Raw genomic sequence first — 19,026 nt, forward strand, 5'->3', positions numbered from 1 at the left:
AACCACAACACTGCACCCTCATTACCTCCAGGGCCGGCCCGGCCCGAAAGAACTTTAACTTAGTGTGACACTCAGGTGTGGTAACCCTCTACTATTAACTTCACCCTGAGTGCGACATTTTAAAAACCATTAAGTATGTCCCGCCTGCTGCGTTGCATTCTATCGAACAGATTCACGCCCACAGGATAACCGAATCACGGAATTAATTTCAAAACTAAACATGGACGGTGGGGAGCATTATTTACAAAGACACGATTTGGTATTTACAAACGTGAACCCAGGACCTGTCTTTTGGGAAACAAAAAGAAGATGTTTTGAAAAGAGGAAAGCATACACTGCACTGCACCGATACCACCAGCACCAATAAGCACCATAGAACAAAAAGCACCAAAACACCAATATGCACAAAAAGCACCAAAAGCACCATCCGGTGCACAGTCATACATTGCAATAAACGAAGCCTTGCGACGTCTCCTCTGCTGGGCCGCTGGTTCTGGATGACTTCTTTGCTTGTGGCCTATTTGGTAATAATTAAAAAAGGCACAAAACGCGTCCACTTTTTTAAAATTAGGGCCAGCAGGGGCCAACTAAAGGTGGTTCACCTGCTTGGCTTAGGTGCCACCTTTGCCGTGGTCCGCAAGCAAGATCTCCCTGGCCACAACGGCCGGTCCCCAGCAGAGGTGCCAGGCCCCAAAATGTGGGGTCCATGAATGTGGTGCTCGGCCACAGACCTGTGGTCCATATGGTGGTGCTCGGCCACAACAACGTGCGGTCCATAAGTGTGGTACCGGTCCAGGCAGGCAGCAGCGAGGGTGCGGGCACACAACTGCGACACCTGCACACTTTCCCCTCGGCACACAAAGACCACGGTCCATGAGTGGGGAAGGAAGACAAAGCAGGGTTAGCGGGGTGCAAGGGCGCAAGAGTACACGTTAACACAAGGTAATGCAGAGGTGAGGTGCGTTGGAGAGCGAGCGGAGAAAGATCGGCCCTAGCATATGCTCCCCCCCTGTCACCTAATCTACCCTTGCCCTTACCCCATATTTACACAATTTACAAATTCGTCGCTACGTCTTGTCTTCCCCATATCTCCCCTCGACACCAAATTCGTCATCAATCTCAATTTCTCATTAATCCCTTTATTCCGAATTTACCATCAATCCCTCATAAGGAGGAAGAGATGGAATAGCAAGCACAATGTCACCCCCACGTCATGATGCGTCTTACATTATCTCTCCGACTCTCTGGAAAATCCTCTCTATCTCTTTGCTGATGGCTCCACTCTCTGCCGCTCCATTCCTCTTCCCTCAGATCGGCAGTCTGCAGCCTCCTCATTCTCTGAAGACCTGGACAAAATCACAGACTGGTCAAACAAGTGGAACATGTGTTTCAATCCTGACAAATCTCACACTCTTACTATGTCTCTCCGAAAAGATCGACTGGACAACCCTCCCATCTACTTTCTCAACAATCCTCTCCAAGAAGGATTGCAACATAGATTTCTTGTTGCCATGATCTTTCTTGGGAAAACCACATTTCCAAGCTGGCCTCCAAAGCCAGTCGCCGACTGGGCATCCTCTGTCGTGCGAAGTCCTTCCTAGGCACACCTGAGCTCCTCACCACATACAAGGCTTTCATCCGCAGCTCAATGGAATACTGTTCTCCCCTATGGGCTGGTGCTCCTGCCTCACACTTGGCTCGGCTTCACGCTGTTGAATCCAAAGCTTTCAGAATCATTGGAATCTCCCGCGATGAAGCTATCTCTGAGGGCCTTTCACTCACTCACAGGTAGGCAGGTAGGTGGTCTTTCTGTCTTCTACCGACTCCTCTCCGGCCTTGCTCCCCAAGCTCTCTCTGTGCTCTGTCCCCCAAATATTCCTACAGGTCGCACAAGATCTGCCAGCAACCCTCTGATGGTTAAACTGCCGAAATCTCGGCTCTCTGCTCACCTTCACTCTTTCATTCCTCTTTTCTCCCGCCTCTGGAACAAATTCCCACACTCCCTTCAATCCCACTCCTCCCTCCAGGTCTTTAAAACTGCTGTTCACCACCATCTCTTATCTTCCCCCATCCAAAACCTTGATCTTTTCTACGCCCACTAATTCACCCCAGATCCACCTTGTTTGAAATTCCAACTTCTTTCCTGGAAGTCCTGGCAGTGTCCATATGTTTTATACCTCTCCCACCCCCCCCCCCCCCTTCCCATGCCTCCCCCCAAAGCCCTCTCCCTCCCACAGATCTCTCGATGTCTCCATGTCTCTCGGTCCCTGCTCTCAAATGTTGTTTGTGTCCTTCCCCCTCTCTCCCCATCTTGTCTACCGCTCCCGATGTTATTTGTTTTATGTGTCTGTTTGTCTTTCTGTGTGATTAATGTTCGCTCTTTCACGAGCCTCGATCTTGTATACAAAAAAAAACAAAAAAAAACATACCAGACATTTGCAAAAAACCGGTGGTGTTGAGTCCTATCACCCTGGTGAGTGGATGCAGATGGTGCGAAGAGACTTCAATCCTAACTAACTTCTAAATGACTTTAACACTTTTACTCTACCCGGGGTCTTTCCCTGCAAAACCATTGGCCATTTTACACTATGTGGTTCTAAATATCGAACTCCCATTGACCAAACTGGTGCTCACCAATTTGGGGTCTCACTCCCCCGATTCTTCACCCTGTGCCCTCGCACAATTTCAAGGCTGGGTCGTGTGGAGCTCTCAGCAGGTCCGCTCACCTGCACACCTTCGCCACTGCAGTTGTCTCCCGAGCTTACCTGCTCCTTACCGTAACCTACCTGGGGAAGGCCCTCTGGCTCCCTTACCCCACTACCGCCCTCTCTGGCGTCGGGCTACCCGGGTCCGTCCTCCGGATCGTCGGGCACCATTGAACAACTCTACTGGCTCCCAGAGCCTACCTGCGGCCTCACCTGGCCGACAGACTAACAGTGGCGGAGTGCCCATTTAACCATACGTACTAACAGGCCACATGCCCAGCCAATTTCGTTCCACTAATGCACCCATCCAAGCAGTACTCTGCGACTCTCGCACCACAGATGCCAATATCCAAACACAATTTACCTACTCCCTCTACCTAACTTTTAAACTACCCTACCCGGGTACTCGTGAAGGGGGGGTCCATCCTTCCCCATCCACTCCTTTCGCACCAACCACTCCACTCCATGTATTCCACACTACTCACTCCACACCATCCATTCCATACTCCATGTATTCCATACCATTTATTCCATGTAACCATTCTTCATTCACCGGTACTTTCACTTGCACACCTTGTGCCCACACACCTGGTGGCACTTGCACACCTGGTGGCACCTGCACACCTGGTGGCACTTGCACACCTGGTGGCACCTGCACACCTGGTGGCACTTGCACCCTCCTTCCCTCCAGGACCATTCACTCAATACAATACACTCAACTCAATGCACAATCACACCTTTCACAATACTCTGCTCAATCACTTCCTACACACACACTGCATCATCTGATCTACCTGGTTTTCCCACTAACTTAGTGCTTCCCGTCTTCCCTTATACTATTGCACATCCCACGTCGTTATCATCCAAACTAATCTACCTACGTCCCCTACTACAGGTATGATGTCGCTACTTAAATCTACAGTTACCTATGGTCATCTTTCTAAATCCCTATCATTATCCAAACCCTCCCTGGCTTGGTTTTCACTGCCCTACCCCATAAAACTATAGCTCCTCTGCCCCCGCATACGATGTGAGGGATGGTAAATCTACCATCCCTCTACACCATATACCATTTGCCATCAATTTCCCTATTACACTATCACTATCGCCATCACAGTCCATTAAACTTGAGCCACCCGGAACGTCAATACATCATTAAAGCTCGGCTTCACAAAGCCGAGCAATGAATACGGGTGGTTTGGTCTGCTGCAGGTTGGGTCCGTCCGGCATTTGGTTCAGGGGGGGGGAGATTTGCTCGGGGCAAGGCTCCAAGCACCATCCCGGCGCGGGGCCTTGCGCTCCCAAGCGCGATGGCCTAGCCTTGCCCGGGTGGAGCGCCGCCACCACAAGGGGGCGCCGCGCCGGCCCCTCCTCCTTCCTCTCGAACCGAGCCGCCCGCTTTGCCTGGCAAAGCGCTGACTCGACCGTGCAGGGCGGGGCCCGGCCCGAATCGTGCACGACTCTCCGAACAGGAGCGAGGCGACACCGATCCCCGCCGGTTCCCGCAGCACACACCGCCCGTCACGGACCGAGGGCTCGTGTCGGCTATCCGTCAGCCTAAACGCTGCCCCGGTCAACGTCGATGCCCTACTCGCATGCTCACACCACTCGTTCCATTCTTTACTCATACATCCCATACACTCCGTCAATTCCACCACCGCACTCTCTGTTACACACCACTCGCTGTTCGCACACTCCATAACACACCTTGGCGCACACTCGTTGTTCGCACACCTCACGTGCACTCACCCCCGTTACGTATTCCGTAACCCCCACGGGCGTGCACTCTTCCGTTACATCCCCTGTAACACTCCCCATCACGTGCTCCACCACCAACTCAGGTGTGCCTCGTCGCACACGCTCAACCATTCCAAGTGTGCATCCTCGCACCCGCTCCTCATCCATCTCACTCTCCGTATCACTCGTCGTTCCACTTCCACACTCCGATGTGCATTCACTCTCGCACTACTCTGTCGCATACTCGCATTCACCCCATCACTCCCATACTCTGTCGTCATTCGCACACGCGCGCCGTTCACCTTCACACACCTTTTCCTCACACGCGTGCCATTGCCATTCACACAGCGCACCACGGCCCTTTTACGAGCGCCCGGGTTACGCCTGCATCCCAAGCGCGCGAAAATTGTTTTTGCACCAACCACAGCCCGACTCACCTGGGCGCTTCCTCTTCCTCCTCGCTCCAACACCTGCAAATCTTTATAAGGATTAAGCACGGCATCATGATGCGAGCACGGACTCTGTGCATTATCCATCTCTCCCTTCAATTCCTGGACTACCTCCGTCGTCTTTTCATTTTCAATTTCGACTATTTGTTCGATTGATTCGATTCTAATTTCTTTTTCTTTAATTTCAATGTTCTCTCTTCGAATTCGAATTCTCTCTGGACCACAGTGAAGCAGTTGGTCATCACATTCTTGAATGAGGAGCTTGGTTACTGGGTGAGGAGGATCTAAAACAATAGGATGCACAGCATCTTGTGTAAGGACATCCGCATGGCGTAGTCTTCCTCCTACTCTGATGAGCCCAAGGGTACGGTCATATTCAGGTGAGAGAGATGCCAGTCGACCTCTGATGGGTAAATCCCTACCCGTGGCAAGTATCTGGACTTCGTCCGGAAAACTATTGTGCTGTGAGCGTTGAAGCAGAAGATTCTCTATCTCCCCATGCTGGTGAGCGCTTAAGGTAAGATAGTCTTGATCGTAGGCCACCCCGTTGGGACACTGCTGTGCAGCCACAACCATAGTGTTCCAAGTCTTGTACTGTGAAGGGTCAGGGAAGGCCTGAATGTCCACCGACATTGTTCCAGAGAAGGTTGACTTCCGGAGCTCAGTCACATCACTTTGCTCTAGTACGCTGACCGGTCCTTGTAGTGACCAGCCCAGGTTGGTACAAACTGCTACTGGAGCACCCATGGGGCCAAATCGCACAGGTTGCTTTGGTAAGATGAGGTGCGGATAGTCTGACCCGATCAATATTGTTGGTTGAGCCTTGTTAATCAAAGGGAGTGGTATCCCAGCTAGGTGGGGGTGCCGTTTCTGAAGATCGGCCACTGGGTACGAATACTCAGATAAGCGCAGCATTGTGGCAGTGAATGCTGCATCTATCCCATACCTCTGGTTCGGGTTCTCGACCGATGATATCTGAAGCTTGACAGAAGCCCCGGTACACTGCAACTTATCTTCTCGCACTGTCTTGAGCAGTAATGCTTCAGGTTTACCCACCAGGTTCAGCCGCTCCGTTATTGAATTCAAAAGCATAGTCCTTTCTGAACTATCGTCTAGAATGGCATAGGTCTCTATGGACCCTTGTGGGCCACGAAGAAGCACCTTTACGACCTTTAACAGGACATCATGTGGACGGGAAGGCTTGTCAAGGTACACTGCAGATGGTGCAGAGCCTGTCATGAGGACGGTATCGCTGGATCTCTGCGCTGCATCATGTAGGATGGTTAGGTTCAACTCGTTGCAAGCAATGCATGGCTTCCTAAGTGTACAGCCATCAGCTGGGTGTGACCTACCGCACCTCCAGCAACAGTCATGTTCCCTTATCCACTTAATAATATGGTCTGTGGAAAGCTTCTTGAATTCCGCACAGGAACCGAGGTAATGATCACTGGTGTCACAATGAGGGCAATAAGGCTTGGTCTTGGTTGTTGAAGAAACATTACGCAATGGCTGTGGCCTCGTGCCAGCTATTGGTGACTCAGAGTTGTGAAACACTGAGGCCTGTGATTCTTTCTTCTTGAAAGATGAAGAATGCTGTTCCTTTCTCTCTAATCCCTGGCCCTCACATTTGTAGAGGACAGCAGCTTGGTTCGCTATACGTTTAGCTTGGGCCTTCGCCTGCAGCCAAGCTGCCAGATGGTGCAACGTGTAGGTCTGATTAGAATCTGCATTTAAAAGTCCTTGGTTAATGCAGTGCTCAATAAATCCATCACGATAGCTCGGAGGCAGTTTGCTAATTAGCCTGTCTACATGTGAGCCACATCGTAGTTCAGATCCATGCTCACCCTCGAGGGATTGTAACATACCCACAAGGGAGTGCACTGCGAGAGCAAATTCTTCAAAGGCTTCTGCATCTCCAGTCCTCACTGGTGCCATGTTCATGATGGCACCAATTTCGCTCTGTACGAGTTGCCTTGGCTGTCCATACTTGTCCCGCAGGGCCCGTAAGGCCACCGTGTATGGCTTTGGATCATGCACGTAGGCCTGAGCAAGTTTGTATGCACTTGGTAGCTTCAGGTGGGTTAAGAGTACTTGATATTTGTACTCCCCTGACAAGTAGGTGTGATTACTTATCAGGCGATCCAATGCAAGCTTGAGAAGGGCAAAGTCACTTTCTCTGCCACTGTGGAAATAAGGCAGACTCGGTTTTGGTACGCCAAACCACACCCATCATTCCTGTCTGACTTCTCCTAATTTCTGACCCAGCTATGTTCCCTCTCTCCCTCAATCCTCCTCCTCGGTGATTTCAATATCCACATGGACTCCACTGACTCCACAATAACCACTGACTTCACTGATTTACTCACCTGCTTTAACCTCACTCAACATGTCAACTTTCCTACCCATAACCGTGGTCACATTCTGGACCTTGTCTGCTCTACTGGATTAATTTTGCACCATCTCTCTGGCTCTGACCTCACCCTCTCTGACCACTTAGCCATCACTATGACCATCAACATCCCCACCCCAGCACCAAGGCATTATCGCACTATCAACTTCCGTAAGCTAAACGCTCTTTCACCTCCCTCATTCTCATCCACCCTCTCTGAAAAAATGTCCACTTCTCCCTTCGTTGACCTCCACACCCCTTCTGACCTCACTGACTACTACAACCACACTCTCTCCTCCTGCCTTGACCAACTTGCGCCTATAAAAACCAAAACAGTTTCTTTCACCCATTCTGCTCCCTGGTTTACCCCTGAACTCCGCCTGATGAAAACTCGTGCTCGCCAACTTGAAAGACTCCGCAATAAAACAGGTCTCACAGTTCACTCCCAGGCCTACAAGGACCACATACAACACTATAAAGATGCCCTCTCCCGCGCCCGCTCCGCCTACTACTCTCAAATTATCCACTCTGGCTCCGGAAACCCAAAAGCACTCTTCTCTACAATAAACAAACTCCTCAGCCCCCTGAACACCACCACCCAGTCATTCACAATAGACAACTGCATCTCCTTCCTTTCATTCTTCCAACGCAAAATTGAAAACATCTACAACAGCTTGACCACCGCCGCACCCGCTCCCCCTCAAACCACCTGCCCCCCCCTTATCCTGCCATCCCCTGTCTCAATTCTCCCCAGTCTCCCCTACTGACCTCTCTGAACTCCTCATCGGAATGAAAACTGCCACCTGCACTCTTGACCCCATCCCCTCCAGCTTTGTCAAGGCCTCCCTTCCTGCTCGCTCTCCACTTATCATTGCAACAATAAACTCCTCCCTGTCTACAGGCATCGTCCCACCATCCCTCAAAATTGCTGCTGTTACCCCCATTCTGAAAAAACCTGGACTAAACCCTGACACCCTAAATAACTTCAGACCCATCTCCAACCTACCCTTTCTGTCAAAGGTTTTGGAACGCGCTGTAGCCACTCAACTCAAACATCACCTCTCTGCCAATAACCTGTATGAAACATTCCAATCCGGATTCCGCTCCAACCACAGTACTGAAACTGCTCTCCTCAAAATCACCAACGACCTTCTCCTCTCCTCTGACGCTGGCAACCTCAACATTCTCATCCTCCTCGACCTCAGCGCAGCCTTTGACACCATCGATCACACCATCCTCCTCACCCGACTTGAAACCACCTTTAACATTACCGGCACTGCCCTCTCTTGGATTAAATCATACCTCTCTGACAGACGTCAATTCATCTCCATCAATAACTGCAAATCCCCAACTGCTCCCCTCCCCCAAGGTCTCCCCCAAGGTTCAGTTCTTGGCCCCCTCCTCTTCATCCTTTACCTGTCCCCCCTCGGTCACTTAATCCGCCATCATGGTCTCCAATTCCACTGCTTCGCCGATGACATCCAGCTTTTCATCTCCACCAAGTCCATCTCCACCGCCACCCACTCTATCCTGACAAACTGCATCACTGAAATAAAATCCTGGCTTCAAATCAACTTCCTCAAACTTAACTGTGATAAATCTGAAATAATCATCATTGGCCCAAAAACGCTCACCAAGTAGTCCACCCATAACTTTGCCCTCAACATCGACGGTTTCCCAGTATCCACCTCCCCTCACATCCGGAATCTTGGCATCATCTTTGACCAAACCCTCTCCTTCGACAAATACACTAAACAGATCACAAAGACAGCCTTCTTTCACCTGAAAAACATCGCCCGTCTCCGTCCATCCCTCTCCTCCGTGGCTGCAGAAACCCTCATCCACGCCTTCATCACTTCCCGTCTGGACTACTGCAATAGCCTCCTTTATGGTTCACCCTCAACAATCACCAATAAACTCCAATACATTCAGAACTCCGCTGCCCGTCTACTCACCCATTCCCGGACCCGTGACCACATCACCCCCGTCCTTTACAAGCTTCACTGGCTCCCCATCTCCCAGAGAATCCAGTACAAAATCCTCCTCTTGACCTACAAAGCCCTCCATAACCTGGCCCCATCCTACCTGGCTGACCTCCTCTCCAGACACACTCCCACCCGCAACCTCCGCTCTGCTGGTACCAACCTCCTGACCCCCCCCCCCCCCCCCCCAATCCGGACCAAATTTAGATCCTGGGGGGACAGGGCCTTCTCCATCGCTGCTCCCACCCTCTGGAACTCGCTACCTCACACCATCAGAGACTCCTCCTCACTCACCACATTCAAAACATCACTCAAGACCCACCTGTTCAACACTGCATTCAACATTTAACCCACAGCATCTAACCCCTGACTATCTCCTCTCCTTCTCCCTCCTTTGTGCTTTGAATATTTCCCTATTGATTCTTCTTTTTTTGCAATTGTTTTTATGTTTTGCTATGCATTATGTTTTGCACTCTGTCAAAGCGTCTTTGGGCTTCCTGAAAAGCGCTATATAAAATAAATGCATTATTATTATTATTATTATAGGATGAAGCTATTAGTAGGTCCATGAGGTTGGGTGTTGCAGGCGTCTCAGATGGGTGAACTGGATGCCCATGTGGTAAAGTCGAGGGTGGTAGATAGGGTGCATGATGACATGGTAACATGTTAGGATGAAAATTTGAAGCTTGGAATGGAGCTGTGGTTGCGGATGAATATGCAGTTGGATGAGTTTGCTTCACCTTCTCTTTCGGTGATGGATTGTCATTGATGATTAATCGAGGAGTAGATGTGGATTGCAGGTCGGCAGTGATGGCAATTTCCGGCTCTGGCCGCAGTAGCGGCAGCTGCGTTGGCAATTGTTTGTTTGGTTGAACTGAGGGAGAACATGACGCTCCACCACCGTGCAGAATCGTATGCTGGGCGGTAACGGTTGGACGCCCGGTTGGAGAGGTGGGCGCTTCATCTCCTGCATTTAAGAACGACACTATCAACCGTGCTTCCTCCAGTTCCTATTCGGCCTTCCTCAGATGTCTCTGTCTTGTTAGCTGGACGGACAAGGTCTCGCGTTCCCTCAGAGCCTGGCGCTCCATCTCCTGAGCCTGGCGCTCCATATCCTGAGCCTGGCACTCCATCTCCTGAGCCTGGCGCTCCATCTCCTGAGCCTGAAGGACTTCATCCTGCAGCTGCTGTCCACGTTTCTCAGCTCTCTCATCCTCCCCAACTTGACATGTCAGTTCCTCCAGTTCATACTGTTTTCGTTTTTCCATTAGAATAGCTGATTGTACACCACTGAGTTGGGATGTAATGGATGTACGGCTGTAGCTGGAACAATAGCTGCGTCGTGAGCTATGTGCACTGCATGGTGAGGCAGTCTTTGGTCGGTGGCTTCCTGACGAAATTCGTCGGGAAGAAGAACTCGGCCCACACTCCTGATTAAGGGAAGAACCACTCGTGTTTGAAGGTACGTAGTTAAGAACATAGTCTTTCAAACGTTCAGGGATACGTATATTCTTTTCCGGTCGGGAAGACGCCGTTAATTCATTGCCAATGCTGATGATGGCCGGATCCGGTAATTCGGTGGCTGATACAGGCGCGGGGCTGACGGCGGCCAACGAAACAGAGACAAATGGATTCGTTCCATGAGTCGTTAAAGGACTAACCGGGATAATGTCGCTGGTATTGTCTGCTGTTTGAGTACACTCCGCAGTCAGGGTAGCGGCGACATTCTCGTCCATGATTTCCTTGTCCAGCTGTTCGTTATCCGGCTCAAAGGACCATGAAAAGTAGGGTCTGAAATCCTACGGTAAAGGCTAGCTAGTACGGAGGATACTAGAGAACAGTGGATCCAGGAAAAGGGCCGTGATCAAACGGTTCGGACAGGACGAGACACTAAACTCCCTTTCAGCACAACATTTAATAAAACAAGGCAAAGATGGCGGCAATCAACTCGCTCACATGAGCCATCAGCAAGAAGCCGGAAGTCTCCTCCCTTTCCGGTGCAAATTAAGAGAAAAAAGTAAGAATTACAGGCTCGCACTACACCAACATGGCATCAACATATTGCAAGAAAACATTCATAAGCAAAGCAGGAAACGTTCACGTATATCGTACGCATAACATCAGAGACTTTCTAACATTCACCTTCAGACCTTTTGTCTCCATACATTCCTTCCACTTGTTCATCTTCTGCTTCAGTCCATCCATACTTTCTGCAATCAACACCAGATCATCTGCATACAACAATTCCCACAGTAAACCCTCCTTTACGTTCCGAGCCAGCACCTCCATCACAGATATAAATAGTAGTGGACTTAGTACCGACCCCTGATGCACTCCCACCTTCACCTCAAACTCACCACTGTTCCCGTCCTTCGTCCTTCACAGTCCACGTGAACCATTTTGAAAGAATTGCATCGCATGGAGGAAACAACAGCCAAAGAAGACAGCGACCCAGAATATGAGCACGGGGCTAATGCCGTGTTAATTCGTAGTCGGGGTTAAGGATACTTTCCCCTGTTCGCAATACCCTCTGTGGCTATCCCTAACACTTATAACATCAGCCGGGCAAGCTATTCATGCTCCAATGGACACGATAGCAAAAAGACCTGCCTAGAAGAGGCGGAGCTACAATGGTTTTATGGGCGGGTGGGTGGGGGGGAAGGCTTGGACAGGGTCGGCAGGCCACGTCCCCCCACCCCTCCAGAGTGATGTGGCCCGATGAGGTGGGCGAAGTGTGAAGAAGAAGCTTCGAGATTCTGGCTTTGGCAGTGTGACTGTGAGGAGGCCCGTTGTCTCGGGTGTGCTGGTATGCTGCAGGATGTGGTCGTGCTTCCTTTCGCAAAGAACAAGATTTTTAAAAAATATCTCTCGTGAACGAGTGTGAAGTGGTGGACAGAGGAGAAAAGAACGAGGGCTGTGCTCCCTGATCGCCTCGATCCCGGGTGCCATCGGCTTTTGGTTTTGCCGCCACCTTTCTGGGCTTCCCACCTGTGTGGCTTCGGGCTCCAACAACTGCCGACTTAGCATGGGATCCATTTTGGGCCAGTTGAGTGCCGGAGTGTGAACTTTACTTTCTTACCTTACCCTGTGTGTGTTTTTGTGTCTGTGTATAGGATCCTCACCTTATCATTTTTACCTCGGCATTTATTTTCTTTATTTTCATTCCGTGCCTTATTTTATTGAAAATAATTATTGTTACATTTTTTGTTGTATTATTCTTGATTGGGTTTCAAAATAAACCCATGCGTTCACGAGAATAAACGCTTCGTGGTTCTTCAGTCCCGCGGGTCAATAACCGCCAAAATTGTAAATCACCTCGGGAGTTAAAGCTGGTTCGGCTCATCCATCCAAGGCTTGGTGGTAACCCAGCTGTGGACAGGACAGTATTTTTCGTGGTAATGAGTGGAAATATTGGTACGAACATGGTTTAAAAGACCGCTCAAGGGAACCCCCGAAAAGTTTGATGACAGGTTGTCTCTTGTTCCAACCAAACCAAAAGAGACTTGTTCCACACAAGATTTGTTTTAAATTATAACTGTAACTTGAAAAAAGTCTTATAAATTGTTATAAAGCACGTAATGTCATACAGTGTATGTGAAGAAATATTAACAAACGTTTTATCAAAAAATATGAAACAACTGAAGTTCTCCGTCTCTGTTATGATTAGCACATGAAGTGGTTAAAGACAAAAACAAACTTTTACTTTGACATGTACATATGTGCAACGATTCTTCTATAATGTGAGAACTTTAAGCGACATTTTCCCGACCTATTTCCCGACGAAATGCTCCTACACATCACACGGTCCATGCTATTCCTAACTCAAACCTACCTTACCTACCTCCATAAACATAACAATACATTTATACTCCATGCATATTCCTATTCGTTGGAGAAATACATTTTTAATGCTGAAGGAACTTGTGAACAGGAGTAAATACAACTTTACATGTACACATAATCCTGTACCGCACTCTTTACTTGTCATTCTACTATAATGTGAGAAGTGTCTGTTTCATTGCACGTTTCTTTATTTGACGTTTATGCATTCCTAAACCGCTGGATAGAATGAGGTGAAAGCTTGTGATTGTTTCTATCCATGTCTTGACTCAATTAGTCATGCTAGAACCTTACAAGAACCGTCAAAACAATTGAACATTTTACATTGTTCATTTTAAAAAGAAAAGATCTGCCAGCAAGCTTGTGGCTCGTGCACAGAACAACATACTGTATTTACAAACCAAGTGCAATCCTAAGTACAATATCAACATACAAAATAAGTGAAATCATAATTACATCAACATAAAAAATAAGTGAAATCCTAATTACATCAACATACAGTATCGACAGCCCAAGTGAAAATCCTAACATTTGAAGTTAGTCATAACTTTTATACTTGCTGAAACTGGGAGGAGAAAGTGGAGAGGGAGGAGCGAAGATGGGATTGGTCGCATGAAGAAAAGGGGAGGAGAGCAGTAGGATTGGTTAAGCAAAGTGTAGGTGGGAGGGATGAGGGAAGTGGGGATTGGTCGAATGAAATATTGGGGTGGGAGGGAGCAAAGATTGAGGGATACAATGTGATTGGTCGAGTGAATGCTGCGATGGGTGGACTTCCCGCCGAGTAGGTCCACATATCAAATCTTTTAATGAGGCACATCTGTTTCCCATTGTCTTCTGCTAGACTTTTCGGAGCAATCATCCTTTTAAAGTTCTTGAAGACCATTAATTTTTGAAGGTCATTCATTGACTATCTTCAAAAAAAACTTTATTTCAAAGTACCATATCTTTAACTATATTAGCCTTAGTCATAAATAAATAATTACAGTGCCTTTATTATTAAAATTATACCAAATTATTTACCATTCTGTGGTTTTATCCATAATTCATTTATCCTTAACATCATTGTTTCCACAGGACCTGAGTATTCTGCCAGTTGATGAGAGGGTGAAAAACGTGAAAAATGGCACGTGAAACGTGAAAGCTGAATGCCTCAACTCTGTGTTTGCCTCTAAATCTTGTGTCCCAAACCCATCCCTCTGTACCCACCGTACCCAGTCGTACCCAGCTGCTCCTGGACTCTGTGTCCTTTCCTCCTGACAAGGTGCAAAAGTTTCTGTCAACCCTCGACTCTGATTCTGCAACTGGACCTGACGGCATCAGCCCACGGGTCCTAAAATCCTGTTCTTCCGCTTTACAGAAAAAAGGTGCAAAAACAGATCCTAGCAACAACAGACCAATCAGCCTTCTCCCAAATTATCAGCAAAGTCATGGAATCCATCATTGCTTCATATATGAAATCTTTCCTCTTCTCCATTGGCTTGATCTCTGATCATCAATTTGGTTTCTGACCAGGTCACTCTACTCTGGACATGCTGCTTCTGCTGTCTCAACAATGGATGGAGGTCCTCAATGCCAAACAGGAAATTAGAGCTGTCTCCTTCGACATATCATGTGCCTTCGATACGGTCTGACACCCCGCTCTGCTCACCAAACTCTCCTCCTTTGGTATCTGTGGAAATCTCCACGCATGGCTGGCGGACTTCCTCTCTAGTCGTAGTCAACGCATGGCCCTGAATGGGTTTCTCTCATCTCCTCTTCCTGTTCAGGCTGGAGTTCCCCAAGGCAGTGTTCTGGGCCCTGTGCTTTTTCTGGTCTTCATCAATGATCTCTCCGACTCTCTTGGAAATCCTCTCTATCTCTTTGCTGATGACTCCACTCTCTGCCGCTCCATTCCTCATCCCTCAGATCGGCAGTCTGCAGCCTCCTCACTCTCTGCAGACCTAGACAAAATCAGACTGGGCAAACAAGTGGAACATGTCTTTGAATCCTGACAAATCTCACACTCTTACGATGTCTCTCCGAAAAGACCGACTGGACAACCCTCCCATCCACTTTCTGAATCAGGATGCACCATAGGAATCAAACGGCATAGGAATCAAAATGGCGGTGTGTGGAGTCAGCCGTCGCACTGCCGAAATGACATCACATCACCCCTGTCACGTGACCAGATCCTCAACTCTGATTGGTGTACGTTTGAGGGGGCATACATTCATACATACATACATACATACATACGGACAGACAAACACTGTTATAGATGGCTTTGCCCGATGGGCTACGCAGTAAAAAACTTTTAATAAGACTATGCAATAACAACACAGACAAGCACATGTCATTGCCACGCACGATAGGAGGGGTTCTAATTGGAATACTCTGCACTTTGCACTTCACTCACCTTTCTGACAATCGTGAGACGGGGATGTAGGTTCGACATGCCACCAGGAGGTAGCGATGAACAACTTGTAGTGAACTGCAGCAAGGCCTCGCGTTCGTGCGGGGCCATCTTGCAAAGCACATTCACAAAGCGCAAAAAGCCCGGACTGTGGGAACGCACGCATACAATGTCATGTGCTCCAATGGTTATTGGGTAAACACAAATCCTATTAAGCTACTGCAAAACCCACAAATGAATTGTGCAGATTTCGTTCCTCTGCTGTGGTCAACACTTGAAGTTCAATGGAAGAGATTTCTGTTGGTTTGGGAGCACAATCCATCAAATTTGCATTGAGATCACAGTAGCTTTACCATCTCTTCCCATCAGAAGGTCAAAGCAAACAGCCATCATTCACCAAATGATTTAGAAGCTGAACATGAGCAAGCTTTATTAAAAACATGTTTGAGGTGATAAGAAACGTCTGCATTCATGCCAAATTGCAGGAATTGCAATGGGACAGCTGAGAAACAGTAACTGTTAGTAGCCACGAAACCCAGGGCCGCAAAAATATAGACAGTTCTGAAGATGTTAATTACATAGGCCAAGGGATTGACCGGCTCTGAAATGACTGGTAACCATGGTGACAATATTTGAAAAATGACGGAATAACAGGATACCACAATAATTATAATGGGAACTAGAACGCCACTAAGTAGAGCGCATACTCCCGCTGTGGGTTTAGTTGGAATAATACGTTTTGTTTAACATCCCTTCTCCCCAAAACAATAAATGAAAAAGAAAGTAGGCCCTAACTGTCAGAGAATTTATTTTGATATATCTCGGAATTGGAGGAGAAAAACATCATTTAAGAATAAGAATAAAAGATTTAATGCAGTAAAACAGAAAAATCTTTCCCAAAAAAATTCCTTGATCCGGAATAATATCCTGAGCTTCACCAAAAACTAATGATCAATTCTTCCTTATCCCAAGGGCAATCATCTCACCAACTTTCATCCAAATCCGTTCAGAACTTTTCCAGATATCTTGTTCACAAACACACGAACACATGAACATACGAACACACACACGGACTCCCTTGCGGGAGTAATAAACCTGAAAATCGCAGAGCCAGAACGAGAATTATTTATTTGGTCTGGGAAGCCCATGCGAGGTTTCTTCTTCTTCAGCCTCTCACAACCCTGGGTGAATATACGATCTTTTAAAAAAAAGTTCGAATTTTGCCAAATCTGTTTTATTCGTTTGTTAATATACCTCAGCCATTGACAAATCTGGAATTATAATTTTATTTGAGGTTCAAATTATCCCGGGAGATTGTGTCAAACGATGCCTGCAAGTCTGTACATGTGATAAATAATTAATCCGCCACAGTCGAAGACTCTTCTTCTTCACACAATAACAACTTCTAGCTTCCAGACCATACATCCAATGATCTTCAAATTTTGCACACTTGTTACTCTTCATGACTTCTACTACAGTATGAAGTTTCACAGCGATCAATGATCGTTTGCAATGCAATCAATGAACCGTTTCACGGTTCAAGAGATATAAATGTTTTTATTATTTGCGTTTAATTAACGATGTCTGCCAAACCACGTGACCTATCGCAAATTCCAAAAGGACATTTTAGTAGACTGATATGCTGAACAGATCTGTGAAGTTTCCCCTCGATTGGATCACAAATGAGGGAGGAGCTAGGTTTTAAATGTTTGTGCTTAAAAACGTTATATAACTCTGAAACCATGTGATGCATGACGTCATGCTCGTTGACTTTTTTTTTCGTCATGGGTATGCGATTCTGCCTGCAAAGTTTGGCCTCGATCTGTTCAGGCGTTTTGGAGAAAATTGGATTTTAGTGTTTTTCACTCAAAACAATATGGCGGCCGAACCACATGGCCTGTGACGTCATAATTACCATAAAAATATTGTACAGACCGAGTCCCTCCTATGGTGAAAATTTGCTCTCAATCGCTCCAATTATTGCAGAGAAAATGGTTTTTAAAGGAAAACAGAAAAAAAAATTCCCAAAGAAAATTCCTGGATCCGGAATAACATCCTGAGCTTCACCAAAAACTAATCAATTCTTCCTTATCCCAAGGGAAATCATCCCACCAACTTTCATCCAAATCCGTTCAGAACTTTTCCAGATATCTTGTTCACAAACACACAAACACAGACACGCACACACACACACGGACGGACACGATCGGATGCATTACTTCCTGGCGGGCGTAAATATATGGAAACAAATGACGAGGGCTCATCATCAATGGGTTAACGAACATACTCGAAATTAAATTCCATTTCAATTCGACTATTAGAAGCGACAGCCATCAGAACCCTTAATTATGAAGTCACCAATGGGCGTGACTGCATGAGTGTGTGACGTCACAGAGCGACAGTTATTTATCGCATTTGAAACATTGCTTCAAGATGGTGAGGACGTGTTTCTTCCTCGTTGCCTTGCTTTTCTGTTTCACACTCTACTTCAACCTCGGTTACCTGCAAGTACTTCAACAGGTGAGCTTTAAACGAGTGGGAAGATTTACGTGTACGTTTTAACGTGTTTAGAAGTGTGGTTTGAGAATCGAAGCTTCCAAGTGGATGGTGACATGCACAGCTAGCTGCTTGTTCCCACCTCGCTGGAGCTGAGTTTTCTGAACCGAATGGTCCTGTTTGTGTGTGTGTGTGTCAATGTGTGTGACGTTGGTTGTTATCTCCACATGCGGGTTTCAGAGGTTGAACGGATTCCTGCCAGGTCTCGATATATCCACCTTTGTGTGTGTGTGTGCCATGTTTTTTGTGGAGTTTTACTTGAGCGTTCTGATGTGGAATGTGATACAACAGAATGATCGTTATGACCTCCTGAGTTGATTAGGCTTTCAATGTTTTTAACACACATCATGTTCAGGTGTATAGAGAGCAGCTTAATAGGTCCTTCCATGGCATGTCATTCAAAATAAACAACAAAAAGAATCATAACATTGTAACAAAGTATATAATAATTAATACTAATAATATTAACAACAATAATAAGAGTAACATCATTTGGCAATAATAATAACGAACGTACAATCCTCCCAGCCCTGCCAAAGCTCATGATTCGTAAAATTTAGCAGAAATGCGTACATAATATATAGACAGTCCTGAAGACATTCATTACATCGGCAGAGGGATAGACCGGCTCTGAAATGACTGGTAACCATGGTGACAATAATTTTAAAATGACGGAATAACACGATAACACAATAATTATAATGGAAAATATACGGAAACAAATGACGAGCACTCATCATCAATGGGTTAACGAACATACTCGACATTAAATTCCATTTTTTTTTTTGTTTGTTTTTGTATACAGAGTCGAGGCTCGTGAAAGAGCTAACATTTATCAAACAAACAAACAAGCAAACAAAGTATATAAAAAGGGGAGTGGTCGACAAGATGGGGAGAGAAGGGGAGGAGGCACACAAACACAACATTTGAGAGCAGGGACATCGGGAGATGTGTGGGAGGGAGAGGGATTGGGGGG

General features: G+C 47.1%; 1 long non-coding RNA gene across 1 annotated transcript; it reads right to left on the bottom strand.

Annotated features, from left to right (window-relative positions):
• Positions 1 to 11,158: 11,158 nt before the first annotated feature.
• Positions 11,159 to 15,638, bottom strand: LOC144892800 (uncharacterized). The gene is made up of 2 exons (XR_013623950.1): positions 15,498 to 15,638; positions 11,159 to 11,493 (listed from the first exon to the last, which is right to left on the bottom strand). It is a non-coding gene; the product is annotated as an uncharacterized LOC144892800 (long non-coding RNA).
• Positions 15,639 to 19,026: the final 3,388 nt, after the last annotated feature.

The sequence above is a fragment of the Myxine glutinosa genome, chromosome 7, assembly GCF_964187855.1.
Source record: "Myxine glutinosa chromosome 7, kmMyxGlut1.1, whole genome shotgun sequence".
NCBI classification, from domain to species: Eukaryota; Metazoa; Chordata; class Myxini; order Myxiniformes; family Myxinidae; genus Myxine; species Myxine glutinosa.